Raw genomic sequence first — 23,319 nt, 5'->3', positions numbered from 1 at the left:
AAGCAACAGTACACAAAATATAACACTTCTAAGAGAACTCGATATTGGATCTATACTATTAGCAAGGAGGTATGTTTCCACTGAATTACTTAACAATGTATTCTTATAGTACAGCCAAAAGAGGTGCACACAGATCAATGCCTATCATCAAAATGTAAATACAAACACATCCGCATACATCCCTCCCCCATACTTCCTTTTGCCCCTCTGCTGCCAACCTAACGAACAAGTCCCTGATGTATACATTTCTCAGCGATGGTTTAACAACTCCATGTCCAAGATGCTTCTTTTCTATCAATTATAACAAAGATATTTACAAATTGGTTAATTCATTAGCTCTACTTTTTATCATACATTGTCACCTCAAGACATCTAAAAAGCTTAGATGCTGCAAAATGAACCCTGTCTACAATACACACAGGTACTTTACAAAAATGCACTTATAGACCTATGGTTATTACTTAAAACTGTCTTCTAGATATGGAGATACTAGCAAAGAGCCCTTCCCTGCACCCTTCCTCTTCTCCCTCCTCCACCACGTCAATGACTAAGTATAGGACTACATCTGGCTCCAAGAGGTGGATTAACAAAGACACTCCGAGAAGACAGTCATTCCAAAAAACTAACACAAGGGCATTTATAAAAGTTTTACTACCTCTACTTTTAATATAGTTTGGGCATTAGGACTTGTTTATCCTTTAATACACAGCAATATTAACTAAAATGCAATATAGAACAATGGTTAGACAGTCTGAACTTGTCTAAAGACTCATGGGCATAGAACCCTTCTCTGGGCACTTCCTTCCCTACCCACCCCTCCCACACCCAGTGAACAGTCAGCATATTCTCCAAGACATCAAGTTTAACAACCCCATTCCCAAAACACAACCATTCCTACAAATTAACTGAAAAAACACTTAAAGGGTATTACTTTAACTCTCTTCTTTTAACATAGGTTATTCACTTTTAAACATCTAGAAAGACTAGATGTTTCAAACAAAGATTTAAGTTTGTCCATTATATACACAGTAGCACTGAATAAACTGCACACAAAGGCTATGATCTCAAAGTGTCTTCTAAACAGCAACATTCTAGCCTAGAACTCTTCCCCTTCTCATCTCTGTCAAGCCAGTGGACAAGTACAATAAGCATTTGTAATGCTCAGGGGGAATTTTAACTATTTCACTTCCTCAAGTTGTTTTCAGAAGTCTTTCCTATTAACACAAAGTGTACACAATATTTGTTTTCTAACTACTTTTGTCATACACTGGCAACCTCTTTAACATCTAGAAAGACTAGATGTTGTAAATTAGGACGTTTGTCCTTTATATACACTATTTACACAGCTAAGTAAAACAAAATGCAGACTTATGACACAACGGTTAATCTTGCCTAACTATAAACATACTAGTATAAAGCTCTTTGCACTTTCTTCTCCTTCCTCCCCAAACCACACAAATATAATAAAGTGTACTGCTCAGAGAGGTGGTTTGATCATTCCATTTCTAAAAGACAGTATTTCATATGATTTTAACAAAAGGGTATCTACAAAATGTGTTTACTACCTCTACTTTTAACATACTTTGTGCACTTCTAAACATCTAGAAAGACTAGATGTTTCAAATAAGGACTTATATTTGTCCACTATATACACAGTAGTGTTGAATAAACCACACACATGTAACAATGGTTGTATCTGAAAGTGTCTTCTATTTAGGAACATTCTAGTCTAGAACTCTTCATTTCTCCCAACTCCTCCTCTCTACCACCAACCCAATGGCACGTGTGTCACTTAGATGTGATTTTACAATTTCATTTCCAAAAGTCTTTTTCAGAAGACGGCCTTTTGATGAATTTTAACACAAAGTGTACAAAATGTGTTAGTTTACTAACTCTACTTTTGTCATACATTGGCAACCTCTTTAATATCTAGAGACTAGATATTATACAATTAGGACCCATTGGCCAGTATATACACAATATATACAGTAAAGTTAAATGAAATGCACATAACATATAGGGCAACGGACAAGCTGAAATTTTCTAGTACACACTAGCACAACATCTTTTGCAATTTCTTCCCTCCCACCTCCCTCAACCCAATGAACAAGTACAGAGTATACTGCTCAGAGAGGTGGTTTAACAATTCCATTTCCAAAGACAATATTTCCCAACAGTTTTTAAAAGGTATTTACAAGAAGTGTTATTCTACTTACTTCTACTTTTAAATACATCAAGCACTTCTAAATATCTAGAAAGACTAGATATTTCATATAAGAACTTACTTGTCCACTATGTACACAGCACGGTTAAATAAAATTGCACACACATAGCAATGGTTATAATCTGAGGTATATTCTAAATACGACCATTTTGGCCTGAACCATTCCCTCCCTTCACCTCCTCCCCTCCACCACCAATCCAGTGGACAAGTACAGGCACGAGTAATCCTTAGAGGTGTTGAACAAATTCATATCCAAAAGTCATTTACAGAAGACAAGCTTTCCTACGAATTTCAACAAAGGGTACAAAATGTGCTAATTTTACTAACTACTTGGTCATACACTGGCAACCTCTTTTATCATCTAGAGACTAGATGTTGCAAAATTAGGACTCATTTGTCCATTATGTACACTATATACACAGCAAAACAAAATGCACGAAACATACAAAAAATGGTTTTGTCTGAAAATGTCCAAATATACACACACTAGCATATTACCATTTGCAATTCTTTCCCTCCCACCTCCTCCAAACCACTGAGCAAGTATAGACAGTACACTACTCAGAGAGGGTTTAACAATTTCATTTCCAAAAAGCAATATTTCCCATGAATTTTAGCAAAAAAATATTTACAAAGTGATATTTTACTACCTCTACGTTTAACATACGTTGGGCACTTCTGAACATCTAGATGGACTAGATGTTTCAAATAAGGACTTAATTTGTCCACTATATACACAGCAGTCTTGAATAAACTGCACACACGTAACAGAATCTGAAAGTGTCTTTGAAATATAAACATTCTAGCCTAAGACCAACCCTTCCCCTCTCTCCTTCCTCCACCAACCCAGTGGGCTAGAATGCTCAGATTTTCAGAAGACAATCTTTCCTAGGAATTTTAACACAAAATGTATAAAATGTATTTGTTTACTAACTATATTTTTGTCATACACTGGCAACCTCTTGAACATCTAGAAAGACTAGATGTTGTAAATTAGGACTCATTTGTCCATTATATACACTATATACACAGCAAAGTAAAACAAAACGCAGGAACATAAGGGACAATGGTTCATCTTGCCTCACTATAAACACACTGGCATAGAGCCCTTTGCACTTCCTTCTCCTCCCTTAAACCAGTGCACAAACACAATGTGCACTATTCAAAGAGGTGGTCTGGCCATTCCCTCCAAAAGAAACAATAATTCATATGAATCTTAACAAAAAGATATTTACAAAATGTCTTCTTACTACTTCTACTTTTAACATACATCAGGCACTTCAGAACATCTAGAAAGACTAGATATTTTAAGAAAGTACTTAACACCGTCAACTATATACACAGTAATGAGGAATAAAATGCATACACACAACAATGGTTATAACATGAAAACGTCTTCTAAATGTGACCGGTCTGGCACAAAACCTTTTCGTCCTCCTCAAGGTCTTTCACTCCATGTCCTCTAACCCACTGAACAAACGTGGACGTGTGTCGCTCCTGACGTCGGTCTAACAATTCCATTTCAAAAAGTCATTTCCAGAAGACATTTCTTTTCTACGACTTTTTGAACAACAAACGGGCATTTACAAGACGTGTGATTTTCTAACTCTACTTTATCATACGTCGGCAACCTCTTTACATCTAGGGCGCCTAGATGTGGCACAAGTTTTCTTTTCAAAGGTCGAGGGGAACGTTGAGAGCAGCTTTTTCATATTATATACACAGGCCTTCCATAAACGACCAGTAAATCTTCCCAAACGGTGGTGGTCACTTCTTATCGGCCAAACGTGGTCTGTTTTTCTACCATTTCTATCTCCCGAGGTCCAGGTCCGATAGAACGAAGGCCACCCGTCCGACGGCCCGCTAACCGCTCCACCCGTTATCGACCGGGGCTCCGCGCACCTTCAGGGCCCGTGAAGGCCTTTGTCCGTCGTTGTCCGGACGAGGGGAAATCTCGTCCAACTGGGACAGAGCGGTCGCCCCACGTCCCGGATCTGCGCGGCTCCGAGGCCTAAGTCTGCGTCCACGCAGAGCCGCCTTCTCGGGCCCCGAGGGCCCTAACGGCCCTCCTCGGCGTTCGAGCGGCCGCCATTCTTCTCGCCCTGCCACGCCCGACGCCCAGCAGCACCGCGTCCTCGGCGGCTTGGCGCGGGCTTCGCCGAAGCCCCGCAAGGTTGGGCCAGGAGACCGGGCGGTCGGCAGAGTCCGGGGTCGGAGAGGCCGCCGCCATTAGGTCGCCGAGGTGGGGGTGGGGCGAGTGGGTCGCTGCCGCTTCCAGGTCGGGGCCCGGCCGGCGGGCAGCCGCGGCGAAGGCTCTGGGTCTCTGCAGGACAGAACCCGCGGCCTGTCCCCGGGCCCCCCAGCTCACCCAACGGCCCGAGGCCGGAGGGCCTGGAGGGCCCCGGGGCAGAAGACCGCGCTCCACTTCTGACCGCGCTCTCTGCCGGAACTGACTTGGCAGTTCTCTTCGCGGGCGAGAGAGGAGGGGCACCGGAAGTGCCCTCGCACCGAGACCCGTGAGCCAAGGTTCCGGGACTGAAACGTTCCGGCGGGGCGGGAGGGGAGGGAGCCGTCACGTGGGATCAGGACGCCCTCCTGGCTTGCCCTTCGCAAGGGTAGTTGTTACCGGCCTCAAAATTTCCCGGGCATGCGTATTTCTCTCTTCCCTCACTTCCAGGCTGTTGGACAAGGAGGCTCTTCCCAATCTTTCATTCATTCACTCTTTCACCACTTATTTATTGAGCACCTACAGCGTGCCGCGTAAGCAGTGGCGAATGCAGCAGAGAAGAAAAAAAAACCGCACAAATATTTCTGCCTTCTTGAAATTTACATTCCAGTAGGGAAATCAGACAATCTTTAAAACACACAAAAAGGCATAGAGCGGAAGTGCTATGGAAAAATAAAAAGTAGGGAAGGGGAATATGAAGTGTGAGTGTGGAATGTTTTAGAAGGTGGGCACGTGACTTTTGAGCAGCCGTCTGAAGGAGGCGAGGGAATGAGCCATAGGTGGGGATGTCAGGGAGAAGAACCTTCCAGGCAGAGGGGAGCAGCCCGTGCACAGGCCCTAAAGCTGAAGCATACGCCTGGCTTGTTCCAGGAACAGCGAAGAGGCTGGAGCAGAGTGGGCAGGCGCGAGTGTAGAGGTTAGACCAAGTCACGGAGTGTGAAAGAAGGAAAAAGGAATTTGGTGTTTTGTTTCTGAATGAAATGGAAGCCACTGGAGGGCTTTGACCTGCAGCGTGGAGAAGAGCTGAAGTAGGGTGGGGCCAGAGGCAAGAGCAGGGAGACCTGCTAGTAGGCTCTTGCAGTCCACCGGGCAAAATGGGATAGTGGCTTGTACCAGGATGATGGCAGCAAAGTTGGCAAAAAGTGGTTGAATTCAGGATAAATATAAGATGGCGCCTGCAGGATTTGCTGATAGACCAGATGTGAAGTGTGAAAGAGAGGAATCGAGGATGACTCCAAGGCTTTTGGCCTGAACAAATGAAGGAGGAAATTGCTATTAACTGAGACTGGAGAGACTATGGGAGGAGCAAGTTTTGGGGGAATATCAGGAGTTCAGTTTTGGATATGGAGGTTTGCGATACCTGTTTGACATTCGTGTGGCGATGTCAAGTAGATGGTTGGATTATGAGTGTGGCATTCAGGGGAGAGTCTGAGCTGGGTATATACATTTAGGAGTCATTAGAATATAGACGTCTTTGAAGCTATGAGGCTGCATGAGAAAACAAGAGAGAACAAAGAGAGAGAGATCTGAGGCCTTAGCCCTGAGGCACTGTCATCCTGAGAAGGAACCAGCAAAAGAGACTGAGGAGTGACCAGAGTGCTAGGAGAACAGCCGCAAGAGTATAGTGTCCTGGAAGTAAATGAAGAAAGTGTTTCAAGGGAGTGTTATCAGCAAGGTCAAACATTGCTAATAGAATTATGCTTCTAATTTTTATAATTAATGTTGTGATGAACATTCTTGTGACTTTTCAAACTTTGTGGAGGCTTCAGATTCCCTTTGGATACAATTCTAGAAGTGTAAAGAAAGATCAAGAGATTGGCCCAGGCTTAAGACTCTTGATGCAGACCCAGACAGGATTCCCAGGAGAAAAATTCCGCAATCAGAAAGACCCCTCTGCTGGAAGGTGGAAAGAAGTGGTGAGAAGGCCAGGGGCTCTGAGCACTGGGACTCTAGTTCACAATGAGACGACAAAGGCCTGAGCCACCGAGTGGCTACAGGAGTAGGAAACAGGTGAGGTGAGGGTTTCTAGCTTTGCAAACGAAGAAGCCACTGGGCTCAATACCTGGAGAGAAGAGAGAGGAGGGGAAGGAGGAGCCACAGATCACACAAGGGTTTCAAACACTAGGGCTTGCTGGCTAGGTGGGTTGTTGGCACATTAACCAAGACAAGGAGAAGGAAAGTCTCAGTTCCTGGTGCCCTTTCTGAGATCCCCACCTCCTAAGCAGCCAATGGGCTGGTATTCCTGGAACCTAAAGATGACGATGATAACAAACATGTATACATTCTGCTTTCTACTTGATATCTCTACTTTAATGTTCCAACAGTATCTTAAACTCCTCTTGTGCAAAAAAAAACTCTTGATATCTCCCCAGAGCCTGTTTTTCCCCCAAATCAGTAAATGGTAGTATCATCTACCCAGTTCCCAAATAAAAAGCTAGGCATCTTCCTTGATTCCACTCTTGCTCTCACTCCCCATTCTCCAACCATCACAAGTCCTGTCTTCCTCCTAAATATATTTAAAATACAGCCAATTTTCTGTGCTGTCCAATAAAGTAGCCACCAGCTACATGAGGCTATTTAAATTTTAATTAAACTGACATAAAATTAAAAATTCAGTTCCTCAGCTGCACTAGCCACACTCCAAGTGTTCAAGAGCCATAGGTGGCTAGTAGCTACTGTATGAGGACAGATATGGAACATTTCCACCATCTCAGAAAGTCATAGGACAGTGCTCTTCTATAACCTCGTCTAAACCAGCAACATCTCTGGTCTGGATGACTCTAATAGCCTCTTAATTATTGTTCTGACTGTTTCTACTACTCTTCTCTTCTAATCCATTCTCTCTACAGAAGCCAGAATTAACTTTTAATCAGAAATAAGATCTTGTTACTCTCTTGTTTAAGCCTTCAATGGCTTTTCATCATACTTTGAACAAAATCCAAACTTCTTACCGTGGCCTACCGCCTTCTCTCATTACATCCCAGCCACACTGGCCTCCTTGCTATACCCTCCACTCTCCAAGCTCTTCTTAACTTCGGTACCTTTACACAGCTGTTCCCTCTGCCTGGAAGGCGCTTCACCTGGCTCTTGGCAAGGCTAAGTTTGTCCGCATCTTATAGGTCTCAGTTCCAATGTTATTTCTTTAGACAGCCTTTCCTGACCTCCCTGTCTCAAGGAGGTTTCTTCCAATTATCATCACATCACCCTACTTATTTCCTTCATTCATTCATCACAATATCTCATTATTTTATTAATAATAGTGAACATTTCTGTGTCTTTATGTGCAAAGGACTTAGCTTTATATACGTCACCTTACTTATGAATTTACTAGTTGATTTTCTTTTCCTATTGTTTTCCCCTATGTCCTCAGCATCTGGTACAGTGGCTGGCATACAGTAGACATTAATAATTGTTAAACAAATGAACAAATTTATTGAGCACTTACTATGGGCCAGGCACTGTGCTAAGCACTTTACATATATTGTCTGATTTAATTTGCACAGTGATTCTGTGAAGTAGGTACTATTACTATCTTTCTTTTATAGATGAAAGGCTCTGTAACTTGTCTAGTTCTCAGGAAGAACTAGGATCCTAACCCAGGTCATCTGACTCCAGAGCTCCCTGGGAAGACACTATAGAGAGATTAGAGGCCTGAGCACACACCAGCCTGCAGCCACTCACAGCTCAGACTAGAAGCAAGAAAATGAAAAGACTTCATTTTTTTTTTTTTTGTGAGGAAGATCAGCTCTGAGCTAACATTAGCATCCGTGCCAATCCTCCTCTTGTTTTGCCGAGGAAGACTAGCCCTGGGCTAACATCCGTGCCCATCTTCCTCCACTGTATATGGGACACTGCCACAGCATGGCCTGACAAGAGGTGCTTGGGTGCGCGCCCTGGATCTGAACCCACGGAGCACACACACTTAACCGCTACACCATGGGACTGGCTCCAAAGACTTCTTTCTTGAAGTGCTTTCTATTTCAGATCAGGCCAGAGATTCTGGGGTGTCACTGCTCAGCCGGGAGGAAGATTCAGGGCCTGGGTCAGGGCTCAGGATTGTGCAGAGTAGGGCTAGCTAAATGCTCTAATTCAATTCTGAACATCTTCAGTGCGGCTGGGGAGCTGGTCCAGAGACCCGAGACAAGACTCTGAGCCCGATGTGCACCCAGTCTGACTGCTGACTCTGCCGTGTCTTTCTGCCTGCTTCTGACCAAGGATGAGACAAGGAAAAAAAAATAAAAATGGCGAGCCTCCCTAGCACTTCTTGGGAAACATCACATGTCAGGCCTGTGACACAGATCGCATTTGTTAGGCCAAAGGCTCAAAGCTCATTAGCAGAAATGGTGCTGAGCTGCAAGCCACCTACGCAGCTGGTTGAGAAACAAACACAGTGTAACATCCGTCCCTCCGGGGCCTGGGCACGCACAGTTCCACCGTTATCAACGTCAGCATGCATCTGCACTGAAGCGGGACTGGTTGGCCCTGGAAATGGATTGTGTGTAGGTGTGTCCCAGAGAGGCTGCTCATAACCCTTATCATCATTGCTTGAATACGGGACTTTGTTTTGCCCAAGTAGAGTTTCTCAAATTTGAATCATTCCCTAATCAGCTTAATGACTTCCTCCATACCTATGTACCAGCAATAGCAGTTTTCACTTAATACCTCTCTGTGAATTGACTCACTTCGCACAACCATCACTACATTAGCCTTGTCCTCAGCAGTATTTGTGAAATCACCAATTTGACCTGCTAGTTTGTTTTCCTAACATGTATTAAATATACAACTCTTAAACAAATGTTCATCTGAGGGCTGGCCCAGTGGCGTAGTGGTTAAGTTAGGTGCGTTCTGCTTCAGCAGCCTGGGTTTATGGGTTCGGATCCAGGCATGGACCCACACCACTCATCAAGCTATGCTGTGGCAGCGACCCGCATACAAAATAGAGGAAGATTGGCACAGATGTTAGCTCAGGGCCCATCTTCCTCAAGCCAAAAGAGGAAGACTGGCAACAGATGTTAGCTCAGGGCCAATCTTCCTCACCAAAAACAATGTTCATCTGAGTTCCACTTGAAATCATCTTGGTGCAACCAAGATGCAAAACAATTGGTGTCAAAGGGACACAAGAGACAACCTGAAAGAGCTCCCGATGACCAAAGTAAGAACAATTTGAGCAACAAAAGAAATAACATAGTACTGGATTCTAGCCCAAAGTGTAAACTAAATACCTGTGAGTCCATACTGGTATAAGTAAATGATTAAATAAATAAATAAACCAACGGAAGAGGAGAAAAATCTTCCTTGTAGAAAAATTCTGAATAATTTATCCCCTCTAGGATATGGAGCTTAATTCCCCCTTTGAGTGTGGGGTGCATTTAGTGACTTACCTCCAAAGAGCAGAAAGAGAGGAAAAACCAGTAACTTCACAGGGGAGAAATTTAGTAAACACGACCTTGGCCAGCTACTCAAGGTGATCAAGTCATGTTGATAACATGTACCTTTGACATTATGTCACCAGAGGGGCACTTTACCTTTGTGGTATCCTTCACCAAAACCCATAACCCCAGTCTAACCATGAAAAAAACATCAGAGAAACCCAAATTGAGGGACATTTTATAAAATATCTGACCAGTACTCCTCAAAACTGTCAAGGCCGTGACAAACAAGGAAAGTCTGAGAAACTGTCCCAGGCCAGAGGAGATGAAGAAGACATGATGACTAAATGTAATGCAATATCTAGATGGGACCCTGGAACAGAAAATGGATGTTAGTGGAAAAGCTAATGAAATCCAAATAAAGTGAAGAGTTTAGTTAATAGGAAGTTATCAAGGTTGGTTTCCTAGTTGTGACAAATGCACGATAGTCATGTAAGATGTTAACAGTATGGGAAACTGGGGGAGGGGTATACGGGAATTCTTTATCATGGGAAATCTTTGTATTCTGTAAATGAAAGATTTACATTTATTTTCTGTAAATATAAAATTATTTAAAAATAAGTTTATTTTAAAAAACGAGGGGGGTGCCGGCCCGGTGGTGTAGCGGTTAACTGCGCGAACTCCACTTTGGTGGCCCGGGGTTCGCAGATCTTGGGCGCGCACCCATGCACCGCTTGTCAAGTCATGCTGTGGCAGTGTCCCATATAAAGTAGAGGAAGATGGGCACGGAAGTTAGCCCAGGGCCAATCTTCCTCCGCAAAAGAAAGAGGATTGGCATCGGATGTTAGCTCAGGGCTGATCTTCCTCACAGAAAAAAAAAAAAGAGGGGGGGTTATGTGTACTAGTGGTTCGGAGCATGAATTTTGAAGTCATGTAATCCTGTGTATTTGTTTCCTGTGGCTGCTGTCACAAATTACCTCAAAACTGGTAGCTTAAAACAACAGAAATTTATTCTCTCATGGTTCTAGAGGCCAGAAGTTCAACATTAGTTTTACTTGCTGAAATCAAGGTGTTGGGAGGGCCATGCTCCCTCCAGAGACTCTAAGGAAGAATCCCTCTGTGCCTCTTACAACTTCTGGTGGCTGCTGGCATTCCTTGGCTTGTGGCCGCATCATTCCAATCTCTGCCTCCTCCTGCTCTCTGTGTGTCTGTCTAATCTTCCTCTGCCTCTCGTAAGAATATTTGTGATGACATTTAGTGCTCACTCGGATAATGTTGGATGATCTCCTCCTCTCAACATCCTTAACTTAATCACATCTGCAAAGATCCTTTGCCCAGATAAGGCAACATCTACAGGTTCCAGGCATTAGGTCTCTGTATCTTTAGGTGGCAATTATTCAGCCTACTACAGCCTGGCTGTGTGAAATTTAGGACTCTGTAGTATCAATAAGCCTCCTCTAAAATGGAAAATAACAAAAACTATATAACTATTTAAAAAATGTTCATCTGGGTTCCACCTGAAATTATCTTTGTGAGACTAGTGGGACCCAAGCCACACTTTGCAAAACAATTGGTGCAAAAGAGTGATCTTAAAAGTCAGACAGACCTAAATTCTAAATCTGGCTCCATCACACACAAGCTTGTAATCTTGGGTAAGTCAGCACACTCCTTGAAGGGCATTCTCATCTTCTGTACCAGAGGGACATTACACCCCCCAGACAGAGGAATGCTGTCGGAACTTGTACACTGTGTAGCAGATGTACACCAATGTTCAGTCAACCTCCTCTTCGCTCTCCCTCCACTTTACAGAGTATGTTACAGCTCACAAAATATTTTCTACATACGAAAACACGTTTGATCTCCATAAAATTCCTCCCTGTGAGATAAAGCCAAATTTTCCTTCCCATTATGTGGATGGAGCAACTGAGACTCGATGTTAACTGACTTAGCCAACGTCACCCAACTAGAAGACTAGAGGTGTCTGAGAACACAACGGGCAGGAGCTGAGAGGCAGTGCCCCCTTTAGATGGGGCGAGTTTGCCAGTCTGGTCACTTGACTTGTTTTCATGACTTTCGTTACCTTTCTGGCCCCCGTAGGCATTTGAGTTTATGACCCATGATGTGTTTCTAACTCCTGGCTCACATTGCTGGAATTTGATCAAAGATCTTTGGACTTGAAGTGGTGAAGCCATGCTCATGGGGTTCCCTAGCAACAGCTTTCAGTGGCCTCTTGGCCCTGGCTTCTCTGATCTCACAGGCTTCCCCTTCTCAGAACTCTGTGAGACAGACCCATAGTTTGTCCACCACTTTGGCCATGTTCCTGGTTTTGATAGCTCCTTATTCTGAGTCCTTGAAGCAGAGACTCAGACAGGACCCTCATGCTGCAGGACCCTCAGCATAGGGCTGGATGTCCTGAAGCAGACCAGGGAGGCCCTGAAGGGGATTCATGCTGGAGGTCACAAGGCGAGGGCCAGAGGGTGTGTTGAGGGCCCAGGAGCCAGTGTCAGGAGTTAGACTGCCTGGCTTCCAATCCTGGTTCCCCAACCTCACAGCCCCCTGACCCTGGTCAGGTCACCAAACACTTCTGTGCTTCGGTTTCCTCATATGTAAAAAGGAAATCATCAGAGAACTTCAAAGGAAAATTGTGAGGTTCAAGTGAATTACTGTACGTGAAGCTGTTGTTACAGTGCTTGGTATAAGGTGTGTTCACCCTAGTCGTTATTAAGCTCAGAGAACCCGAAACACATCACTGCATGGGCTATTCTCTCTTCTTGATACGCCGCCTCTGCCTAGAGAAATTTGATTCTCCCTGGGGAGCAGTGCAGGGTTGTGGCGAGGAGCACGGGATCCGGAGGTTCTGGGTCTCTGTCACTGTGTAGCTGTGTAGCCTGACGTGAGTCATTCCCAGTCTCTCAATCACTCCCATGTGTACAACTGGATGACAAAAGCGCCGAGCCCCCAGCGGGCACTCTGCTGCTGTGCGGAGCTCGGCGCGCGGAACCCTCTGGCCGCTCCACTACAGAGCTGGGACCTCACTCCGCAGGCGCGGGGAGCCCCGGGTCAGGGAAGGAGCGACCGGGGTCAGATCCTCAGCAGCCGTGGCAACGCCCAGAGGCTGCCGGGAGGGGAGAGGCGGCGCTGGCCGGGGGCCCAGGCCAAGATCCAGGCCCCGCCCAGAAGTATGGCCCACCCCCGGCACGAGCCTCCGGCCTAGGCCGAGGCCCCGCCCCCAATCAAGGCTCCGCCCAGAACGGGGTCCCGGGCCTCAGTCCCGGGTTTTCGCAGCAACTGTGGCGCTGTGACTTGATTCCTCCAGTGCCTGACAGGCTGCATCTGACCGACCGACTGTGTCTGACTGATCACAGGCGCCATCGTTGCCTGCTAATCCGAGTCTGTCTGGCTGTGTCTGACTGAACACAGATTTCATGGGTGTCTGACGGACCAAGACCGCGTGATCTGCCTGCCTGACCACAGTTGACTGACTGACGGTAGCTGGCCGATGGCATCTGGGCCTGACAGGACGTATCTGACTGAGTCGATCTAACTGCATCTGACTGGCCAGACTCCATCTGTGGTCAACGAGCTGTATCTGACTGACCAACTGTGTCTGACTGACCGGTTTACTGACTGATTCCTCTGTGCCAACCACTGGACCACATCTCTGCTGAATGGGCTAAGGTCACTGAGACTGACCGGCTGATTCTGACTACGCCTGGGCCTGAGCACATCTGCCTGAGTCCCCTGACTGCTTGGCTGACAGAATCCGGCTGGCTTCTGGAGACTTGCTGACTAGCCTGGCTGAGCCGGCCTCACTACAGCCTCTGTGCCTGGTGGGGTCCACCTGCCCGGGCAGCTGAAAGGTTGGAAGGGCCAGCCTGATGTGTGTCCTGACTACATCTGCCAGACTCTATGGCTGAGTTGGCGTGGCTGGCTGGTTCTGCGTGACCATCTGAGTCTAACTATCTCAGGGACTGGGTTTCTGAATGACTGAGTCTGCCTGACCATCCCTGCTTGACCACCTGTCTGACTCAGCTTGACCTATAGTGCCTGTGTCTGACTACACCTGCCACTGCCTGACTGCCGTGATGGTGATCTCCTCTGCATTCAGTAACTGTTGGTTGCATCAGATTGCCTGCCTGAAGTGCAGCTGACCAACTGAATCTGGCTGACTTGGCCCTGAAATTTTCTCCCCGACTAATGGCCTCTTTCACTCCAGCTGCCCAACAGATGGCTTCTAAGGTTTTGCTTGTCCAGGGACCTGGACTTGGACATCTTCAGCTACAAGTCTGGGCCTTGGGGGGTCCAAAGCAAGGACACTAACAGGGAAGAGAGCCCAGGACAGGGGCCTGTGGGTGAGGTAGGCAGCAGGACAAGGACTCGAGGTCAGGTGGGGAGCAGCCAGAAGAGCCTGCGAGGGTCCTCAAGGCCCCTGAGCTCAGGGAGCTAATTCGGTAACAAAGTCAGCACCTTGAGGAGTTGGGCGGGTATGTAGGTGCCTCAGGACAACAGTGCATGACCCTGAAAACTATGTCACTCCATGTTTGTGGGATATCTCCGTCAGTGCCTTGCTGCTCTGCAGAAGGGGCATCCCACAGACCTCAGATCTCCTCCTGAATTTAAATCTCTCCCATAGTTTATGAGTGTGTGTGTGTGTGTGTGTGTACCAGCTACATTAAGCGCATGAAATGGAAAGAGAGACTATGTACCAGAATGAGAGGAAAGGAAATACAGGGAATTAGATTAGAGGGAATTAAAAAAAAGGTAAGCATGTCAATTGCATGGGTGTGCTGTGAATTATAGCTATTGCTATTAGTAATTATAAATGAGAGCATTGGACTAGCTTATCTCAGTCGAGCTCTAGCATTCTGAGATACTGTCTTTCCATTAATAACAGAGGCCTGGCTGCCTCATTGATTTCATTATAAGCCAAGGGCGGAATGGGAGGAAATAAACAGCTCTGTTCCCAAGGGCTCTGTCTTAGTCAGCTTGGGCTGCTATAACCAAATACCATAGACTGGGAGGCTTAAACAACAGACATTTATTTCTCATAGTTTTGGAGGTTAGAAAGTCCAAGATCAAGGTGCAGGCTGATTTGGTTCTTGGTAAGCCCCTTTCCTGGCCTGCAGAGAGCCGCCTTCTTGCTGTGTCCTCACATGGTGGAGAAAGACAGAGCTCTAGTCTCTTCCTCTTCTTGTAAGGCCACCAATCCCATCATAGCGGCTCTACCCTCAGAACCTCCTCTAAACCTAATTACATCCCAAAGGCTCCACCTCCGAATACCATCACATTGGGGGTTAGGTGTTCAACATATGAATTTTGGGGGGACACAAACATTCAGTCCATAGCAGTCTCTCACAACATGAAGTTGGATCTCAGTCACTGTGGGCAATGGGGCTTCCCTAGGGCAGGGGCTCCCGGGGGCTGGGAAAAGAGGCAGCAGCAAGTTGCAGAGAGCACTTGTACCTCATTTATTTATTCATTCATTCAAGAAGTATGTATTGAGTACCGTGTGCCAGCCACTGTGCTGAGTTCTCACCTTGCCCTCCTGAAGCTTAGATTTATGGGCTCCAGGAAGCCTTTCCTGTGCCTCTCAACTCTGGTCCTGTCAGGGCCAGGTGATGAGTACCAACTGCTTTGTTTTTGGACAGCCTCCTCAGCTGAAGTTGGGAGAGCTAGTAGGGTGCAGTGGTTCTCAAAGCGTAATCACCTGGGAACTTCTTAGAAATGCAAATTCTTGGGCCCTACCATAGATGAACTGAATCAGAAACTCTTATGGTAGGGCACAGGAATCTATGTTTTAACAAGATCACCTCTAGGTGATGTTGTTATGTGCTAAAGTTTGAGAACCACCACTGGCATGATTGAGTGTGTTGGCTCTGGTGTCATATTGGAATCTCAACTCTACTACTTAAGAGCTGTATGACTTTGAGCAAGTCAATGAATGTTTCTGTGCCTCGATTTTCTTATTTGCATAATCAGTATCATTACGATCGGTTTGAAGTATTGTTGTATTATATCATACAAAGAGCTTAGCACATAATCACAGTTCTAGGAATGTATGCTGTGGACTTAGTCCAGCATATGCTGAATGATATATGTTCAGGATATATGAACAAATGCTCATTGGAGCATTGTTTATAGTAGAAAAGAAATACCCTATATATCTATCCGTAGAGGACTGGTTTAATAAATCATGGTCCTGCCATACAAAGAATGAGGCAGCTCTTTTTATACTCATATGAAAAGATCTCAAGAATTTCCAAGTGAAAAAACAAGGAGCAGAACAGTGTGTCTAGAATGCTTCTATTTGTGTAAAGAAAAAGAATGTAGCATCTTTATATATGCGTAGGTTATCTCTGAAAGGATACTCAGGAAACTGGCTAACTGGTGGGAAAAGAAATTAGTGGCAGGAAATAGGAGAAGGAGGGAAACTTATTTTTACCATAAATGTATATTTTTATGACTTAAAATTTGCAGTATGTGTATGCATTTCCGATTCACAAAAATGAAATTTAAAAAAAAGGGGGGAATACTTAGCATAGTGCCTGGCAGCAGCCATGGTGAGGGTGACGGTCATTCCACAGCTCTAAGCAGATGAGTCATTGCAGAAAGGCAGCCCAGAGATATCCGTGTGGCCACAGCCTCTCCTCTCCTCCCTACGTTCTATGTGGTCCATGTTGCCCTATCAGTGAATCCTTGCATTTTTGAGATGGAAAGGGGCTTCAAGATTCTCTGGTGTAACACTTCTATTCTAAAGGTGAAGAAACCAAGCCCCAGAGACAGCATATAACCAGCCCAAGGTTATCCAGATGATTGGGGCTCAATCTAGGGTCTCTTTCATAACATCATAAGACTAAGTTTTCTAAAATTCTACTTTTACACTATCACTGCTCTGCTCAGAAACTGTAATGACTCCTCAACCTGGCTGTTAAGACTAGTTGTGGTTTAAATCCCCACCAAACTTTCCAGCCTTATTGTCCACCTTCTCTTATGTGAATTCTCTACCCTAGCCAGATAGGTCTCTTCTTTGACCCCAAATCCTCCTGCTTTCCAGATGCCACAACTTGTCAGTGCTGTGCTCTCTGTCTGAAATGCCTGTCTCCTTCCTGGTCATTTATGGAGTTTGCCTACTCATGGAGGCAGAATCACACCTAAATCACACATCCTCAAGGAAGTCTTTCCTGATTACTCAAGCTCACAGAGCTCTCTCCTTCCTCTGAATGAATTAAAACATTTCTTGTTGGGGCCAGACCAGTGGTGTAGTGGTTAAGTTCATACGCTCCGCTTTGGTGGCCTGGAGTTCGCGGGTTCGGGTCCCGGGTGTGGACCTAGCACTGCTTGTCCAGCCATGCTGTGGCGGCATCCTGCATACAAAAAATAGAGGATTGGTACAGATGTTAGCTCAAGGTGAATCTTCCTCACAAAAAAAAAAAAAATTTCTTGTAAAACTGTATTGTAAACTTGTAAAATTTCTGTAAACTTCTGCCTCTTAGGAGAATAGGATGGTTCTCTGCTCCTTGAGCGATGGAAAGTGGGCTAGGATAGAGCCAGTTCCTCATCCTGACTCTCCATTTCTGGAGAAAATTGGGCAAATGAACTTGGCTCTCCTTATTGTCTCGGGGAAGCCCTGGGTGAGGATGCCATTGAGCCTGCCTAGAGCCAGGAGCCTGTCTGCAGGAACTGCTGGGCCTATTCCTACCCTGATGTTTACTTGGCCTGGAGGCCCAGCGTGCTGAAACCTGGCTCTGTTGCTGAGCACCTTGGGAGGCCTCCCTCCAGGGTCCCTCTGTGCTCAGACAGTAGCCCTTTGTGGAGCAGAGGAGCAGGACTGAAAGTGGAGCCACTGGAAACCCTTCCCTCCTCCCGCCTCCGGAGCTTCCACGGGTAGTGGTGGACCATCCTGAGCCTGGGTGGCCTCTGTTTTAAGTCCAGGACTGGCGGGCAGCTCGTGGAGTGAGGTAGGACCTCCAGGCAGCCAGCTAGGCTGGGAGGGTGAGGAGGGGTCCTGCCAGGATGTCCTGCTGAAAGAGTGTCCCTTAACTCAATAGAGGCTGCTTATAATGAAGCTCTCCAAAGAGGAGACTGGTCCCCCTACAGGCCAGTTTGACACTTTCAACAACCTTGCCACCACCAAATACACCCCTAGGATTTAGGGCTGGACCTGCTGATGTGGTTTGTCCCTTCTGCCCCTATTTCATGGACCCTACACTCACTTGGAGGGAGGGGGGAGATTGGAAATCCTTAGATGTAATACCAAGCCTGGTTGGGTAGGAATCAGGGGGTGGGACTAGTGACCAAAGGAAGGAAGGTAGTGAGGTGTAGGTGAAAGGGCGCTCACTGATCTGAGGGGGAGGAAGCCTAGGACTCCAGTTCCTCTTGAGCCACTGACTTGCTGGATGACATTAGCTAGTTGCTTCCCTTTTCTGTGCCTGTGTTTCCCTAGCTGTGTCTCACTTTCCCAGCTGCAAAATTACAGAGGCAGAGTAGATGAATGAGAAGGATTTTTGCAGTTCTGATTTTTCATAATTCTGCAATCACAGGGAGGAAAGGGAAGAGCTGGGGGTGGGTTGGAGGTGGATAACTGACGCAATGCTCTCCGTTCCTTCACCAGCGGTCGCTAGGCAGCCCCTTCTCTGCCTCCAGCATCCCCTCCCCCCTCCGTTTTTCCCCCTCTCCTTTCCATCCCACTTTGAGGACTTCCTGTGATGAGATCTAGAAGCTGTTTGATTTAGGTTTGTCTTTTCCCACATTTTGCTCTCAGTGGGAAGGGACTGCTCACAGAGCAGGAAGGAGCTCAGGAAATAAAAGAGAGAGGAAAATTAAGAGGTAAGGGTGGGATGGAGGGAAGTGTCAAAAGAAAGATAGCTTAGGGAGAGCTAAGAGGAAGGAAAAGGGAAAGGGAGATGGCGAAAGAGAGTAGAAGGGAGAGGAGGAAAAAGTGATGGTAAAATGAGATGGGGAAGGAGGAAAGTATGAATGAAAGAGAAAAACAGGAAGAGAGACTGTGGGAGAAGGCCACAGCCTGGACAAACACACACAGTTGGGGACATCTCAGGGTATTCTAGGACAGCAAACAGTTCAGTTTGGCTGGAGGTAAGAGTGTGTGTAGGGGAGACAAAATTAGAACCCGGTTGTAGAAGGTCTTAAATGCCAGGCTAACAAATTTGGACTTTATGTCTACTATTTTCTGCTGCTCAAATCCCCTGTGATAAGCCGGGTGAGGCCTAGAGGAGCATTTTCATTCATCCATCCATTCAACAAGGGACTTATCCCACTCCATATCCCCAGAGCATAACAGAATGTCTGCACGTAACAGGCAGTCAGGAAATGCCTGGCAAAATTGAGCACTTGGAAAAAAAGCAGAACACTTGGAGAAAGCAGGGGCTGACACAGTCTCACAGAGAATATAAGAATAACCATAGTACAAGCGGAGGTCCAGATAACAGTTATGGGAGATCAGAGGAAAGAGAGACAGCTCTCCCTGCTACCTAGAGTAGGAAAGTCCCAGAGAAGATTGTAATGGGGTCAGCTTAGGTCACATACCCAACTTTGAGTTAATCTATGTGGCCAGGAAGATAGATCCCATGGGAGGATACAGGGTTCTGTGTACAGATGAAGAGCAAAGAATTCTCCAAAGAAAAGAGGGCGGGGGGTTATTATCAGAGAAGGGAAATTAGAAACAAATGTGGCTGTCACAGTCCACTATAGTGGAAAAAGGTGAGGCACATACAGGGAGCAGTGGGTAGGGTAGAGATCTGTGTAAGATTGGTAGGAGTTGGGAATAGAAATAGAGAGGCACCACAGAGGGCCTCAAATACCACGCTAAGGAGTTTGGATTTGTCTCTTGAGCTGCAGAGGGCCTTTGTTGGAGCGGTGCTTTGGGAGAATTAATCAGGCCACTGAGGTAGAGAATGGACTGGAGGCCGGAAGACCAGGCACTGATGGAAAATTACTCCAGCATGTTCTTGTAAAGTGTTCAATCTTTGAAGATTGGTGGGAGTTTCTAGCCAAACTTCTGGATAGTGGCAGTCTCAGCCTCCCCCAGACATAACCACGGGAAAAGCAGCTCCAAGGGATCTTAAGAGGTGGCTTCAGGCTCCTGCTTTTGAGCAGGGTGTGGCTCAGGCCTGTAGCCCAGAGTAAGCTCTCTCTTTGCCCCAAATATCTCAACAAAGGAAGACTCCATAGCATGGCCTAGTAGGGAGCATACGACTCTGGAGTCAGACATCCCTGGCCTTGGTTCTCAGCTGTGCTACCTCCTAGCTCTGGGACTTTGAATAAGTTATGTAAGTTATCTGAGCCCTTATTTCTTTGTCTGAAAATAGGGGTCGTAATACCAACCACATAGAGTTGTTGTGAAGGTTGAATAAGCTAATGCTAAAAAGCACTTGGAGCAGTACCACACAGGCCACGGGCACTGGGCAAATGTGAATTCCTATTCATTTTTTAGTAACAGAGCTATGTACTCAGAGCTGGAGGGGTCTTAGAAATTACTAATTCAATCCTCTCATTCTACAGTGGTGAGAGGATTCCTGATATCTAATCTAAGTCTCTCCTGCTGCAATATCTGCTGATTCTGTCCATATTAGAAGCAGAGAACTAATGTCCCTCCTCTGCTCTAAGCCTCATAAATCCTATATGAGTTCTAAACTTGTCTATAAAAGGATATTTTGACTTCTCCATTTTTTCCCTAAGAACATTTGTCCATCATTTGCTCTTTGCTCTGCCAAAGATGTGAACAGTTAGTGTACCATACTCAACGTGATCAGGAATATGTGGGAGGATTGTAGGCGAATCCTAAACAAATTCAGCAATCCTGGAATATCTGAAGGAAATTGGTCATAATTGTTCTTGGCTAAGCTAAGAAAGAAATACAATTATCCATTTCTTTTACTCTGCTTACTTTTTTTTAGGAATATAAATTGTTATTTTGATCGTGGCAAAATATCCATAACAAAATTTACACCATTTTTAGGTGTACAATTCAGTGGCATTAAGTACGTTCACAACGTTGTGTAACCAGCACTACTATTTCCAGAACGTTTTCATCATCCCAAACAGAAATTCTGTACCCATTAAACAGTAACAACCTCCCTCCCAGTCCCTGGTAACCTCTGGTCTACTTTTTGTCTCTATTAATTTGCCTATTCTAGAGACCTTATATAAGTGGAATCATACAATGTTTATCCTTTTGTATCTGTTTTTTTCACTTAGCGCAACATTTTCAAGATTCATCATATTGTAGCCTGTATCAGAATTTCATTCCTTCTTAGGGCTGAATGATATTCCATCGTATGGATATACCACATGTTGTTTACCCATTCATCTGTTGATGGACACTCAGGTTGTTTCCACCTTTTGCCTATTGTGAGTAATACTGCTAAGGACATTAGAGTACAAATAACTATCAGTATTTTATCCAATCTATAGTGCCTTCCCCTCTCCCCAAGATATCAGGTCCTAATTTCTGGAATCTGTTAATTTTTGCAGATTGATTAAATTAAGGATTTTGAGATGCAGAGATTATCCTGGATTATGAGGGTGGGCCCTAAATGCAATCCTTATAAAAGGGAGACAGAAAGAGATTTCACTATCACAGAAGAGGAGAAGGAAATGTGCCCATGGAGGCAGAGATCAGAGTGATGCAGTCACAAGCCAAGGAAGGCCAACAGCTGCCAGAAGCTGGAAGAGGCAAGGGACAGATTGTCCCCCACAGCCTCTGGGGAAGCATGGCCCAATGATGCTAATTTAGGATTTCAGGCCCACAGAAATGCAAGAGAACAAATGTGTGTAGTTTTAAGCCACCAAGTTTGTGGTAATTTGTTATTACAGCCACAGGTCTCTCTAAAAGGTATGCCAAGTTACAGTTCCACAGTCAGGGAATGAGGGAGTCCAGTTTCCTATATCTTCACCAATACTTGGTATTGTAAGACATTTTCTTTGCCAAACTGAACTGCAATTTTAATTTGTGTTTCCCTAATTACTAGTGAGGTGGAGCATTTTCGTATGTTTATTGGCCATTCATATTTCTTCTGTGAATTTCTTGTTCATATTCTTTGTCCATTTTTCCAATATAGATTGTTGTGAATTCTGTGTATATTTTGAATTCTCATACTTTGTCAGCCAAAAGCATTGCAGAGAATTTTCTCTCAGTGAGTGTCTTGTCTTTTCCCTGTCTTTATGGCATTTTTTGATGCACAGAAGTTCTACATTTAATGTAATTGACTATATCAGTTCTTTTCATTTTTTAATTTGTGTAATGGTTAATTTTATGCATCAGTCTGACTGGGCCGTGGAGTGCCCAGATATTTGTTTAAACATTATTCTAGGTGTGTTTGTGAGAGTGTTTCTGGATGAGATTAACATTTGAATTGGTAGACTGAGTAAAGCAAATTGCCCTCCCCAATGCGAGCGGGCCTCATTCAGTCCATTGGAGGCCTGAATGGAACAAAAAAAAACAGAGTAAAGGAGAATTTGCTCTCTCTGCCTGACTGTCTTCCAGCTGGGACATCACATTGGTCTTCTCCCACCTGCAGACTCAGACTTGGACTGGCACTTACACCTTTGGCTCTCCTGGGTCTCCAGCTTGCCAACTGCAGATCTTGGAACTTCTCAGCTTCCATAGCTATGTGAGCCAATTCCTTATAATAAATCTATCTATGGATTTATTGATATAGATATAGATATTGACATAGATACAGATATGATCTTATTGGTTCAGTTTCTCTGGAGAACCCAGACTAGTACAATTTGTGATTTTTGTGTCTTGTTAGAGGAATCCTTCCATACCCTAAGGGCCTAAAGATGATCTTCTTTAGTTACTTCTAAAGATTTTAAAGTTTTGCTTTTTGAATTTAGGTCTTTAATCCAACTGCAAGTTATTTTTGTGTATGCTATGAGGTATTCATTTCCAAATGAATAACCAATTGTTCAGTATCATTTTTAAAGTAATCCATCTGTATTAATTTCCTAGGGCTGTCATAACAAATCACCCCAACCAGGTGGCTTAAAACAACAGAAGTTTATTCTTGCACAGTTCAGGAGGCCAGAAGTCCAAAATCAAGATGTTGGCAGAATAGGTTCCTTCTGGAGACTCAGAGAGAAAACATCCCATGCCTCTCTCCTGGCTTCTGGTGGTCGTCAGCAATCCTTGGTGTTCTCGGCTTGTAGACACATCAGTCTAGTCTCTGCCTCCATCTTCACATCACCTTCTTCTCTATGTCTCTGTGTCTCTTCTCCTTTTCTTACATGGACACCAGTCATCGGATGTAGGGTCCACTCTAAGTCCAGGATGAGTTCATCTTGAGATCCTTCACTAATTACATCTGCAAAGACCCCATGTCCAAATAAGGTCATGTTCTATGGTTCTAGGTAGACACGAATTTTTTGGGGGGGACACTATTCAACCTACTACATTTTTTTTTGCCATTGTCATTTCTGTCATATATCAAATTTCCACATATGTGTGGGCAGAGTGATCATTTTATAATGCAAATCCC

The sequence above is a fragment of the Diceros bicornis genome, chromosome 19 (genome assembly GCF_020826845.1).
Source record: "Diceros bicornis minor isolate mBicDic1 chromosome 19, mDicBic1.mat.cur, whole genome shotgun sequence".
Taxonomy (NCBI): Eukaryota; Metazoa; Chordata; class Mammalia; order Perissodactyla; family Rhinocerotidae; genus Diceros; species Diceros bicornis.
The sequence above is the reverse complement of the archived record's forward strand: the minus strand, read 5'-3'. Positions refer to the sequence as shown.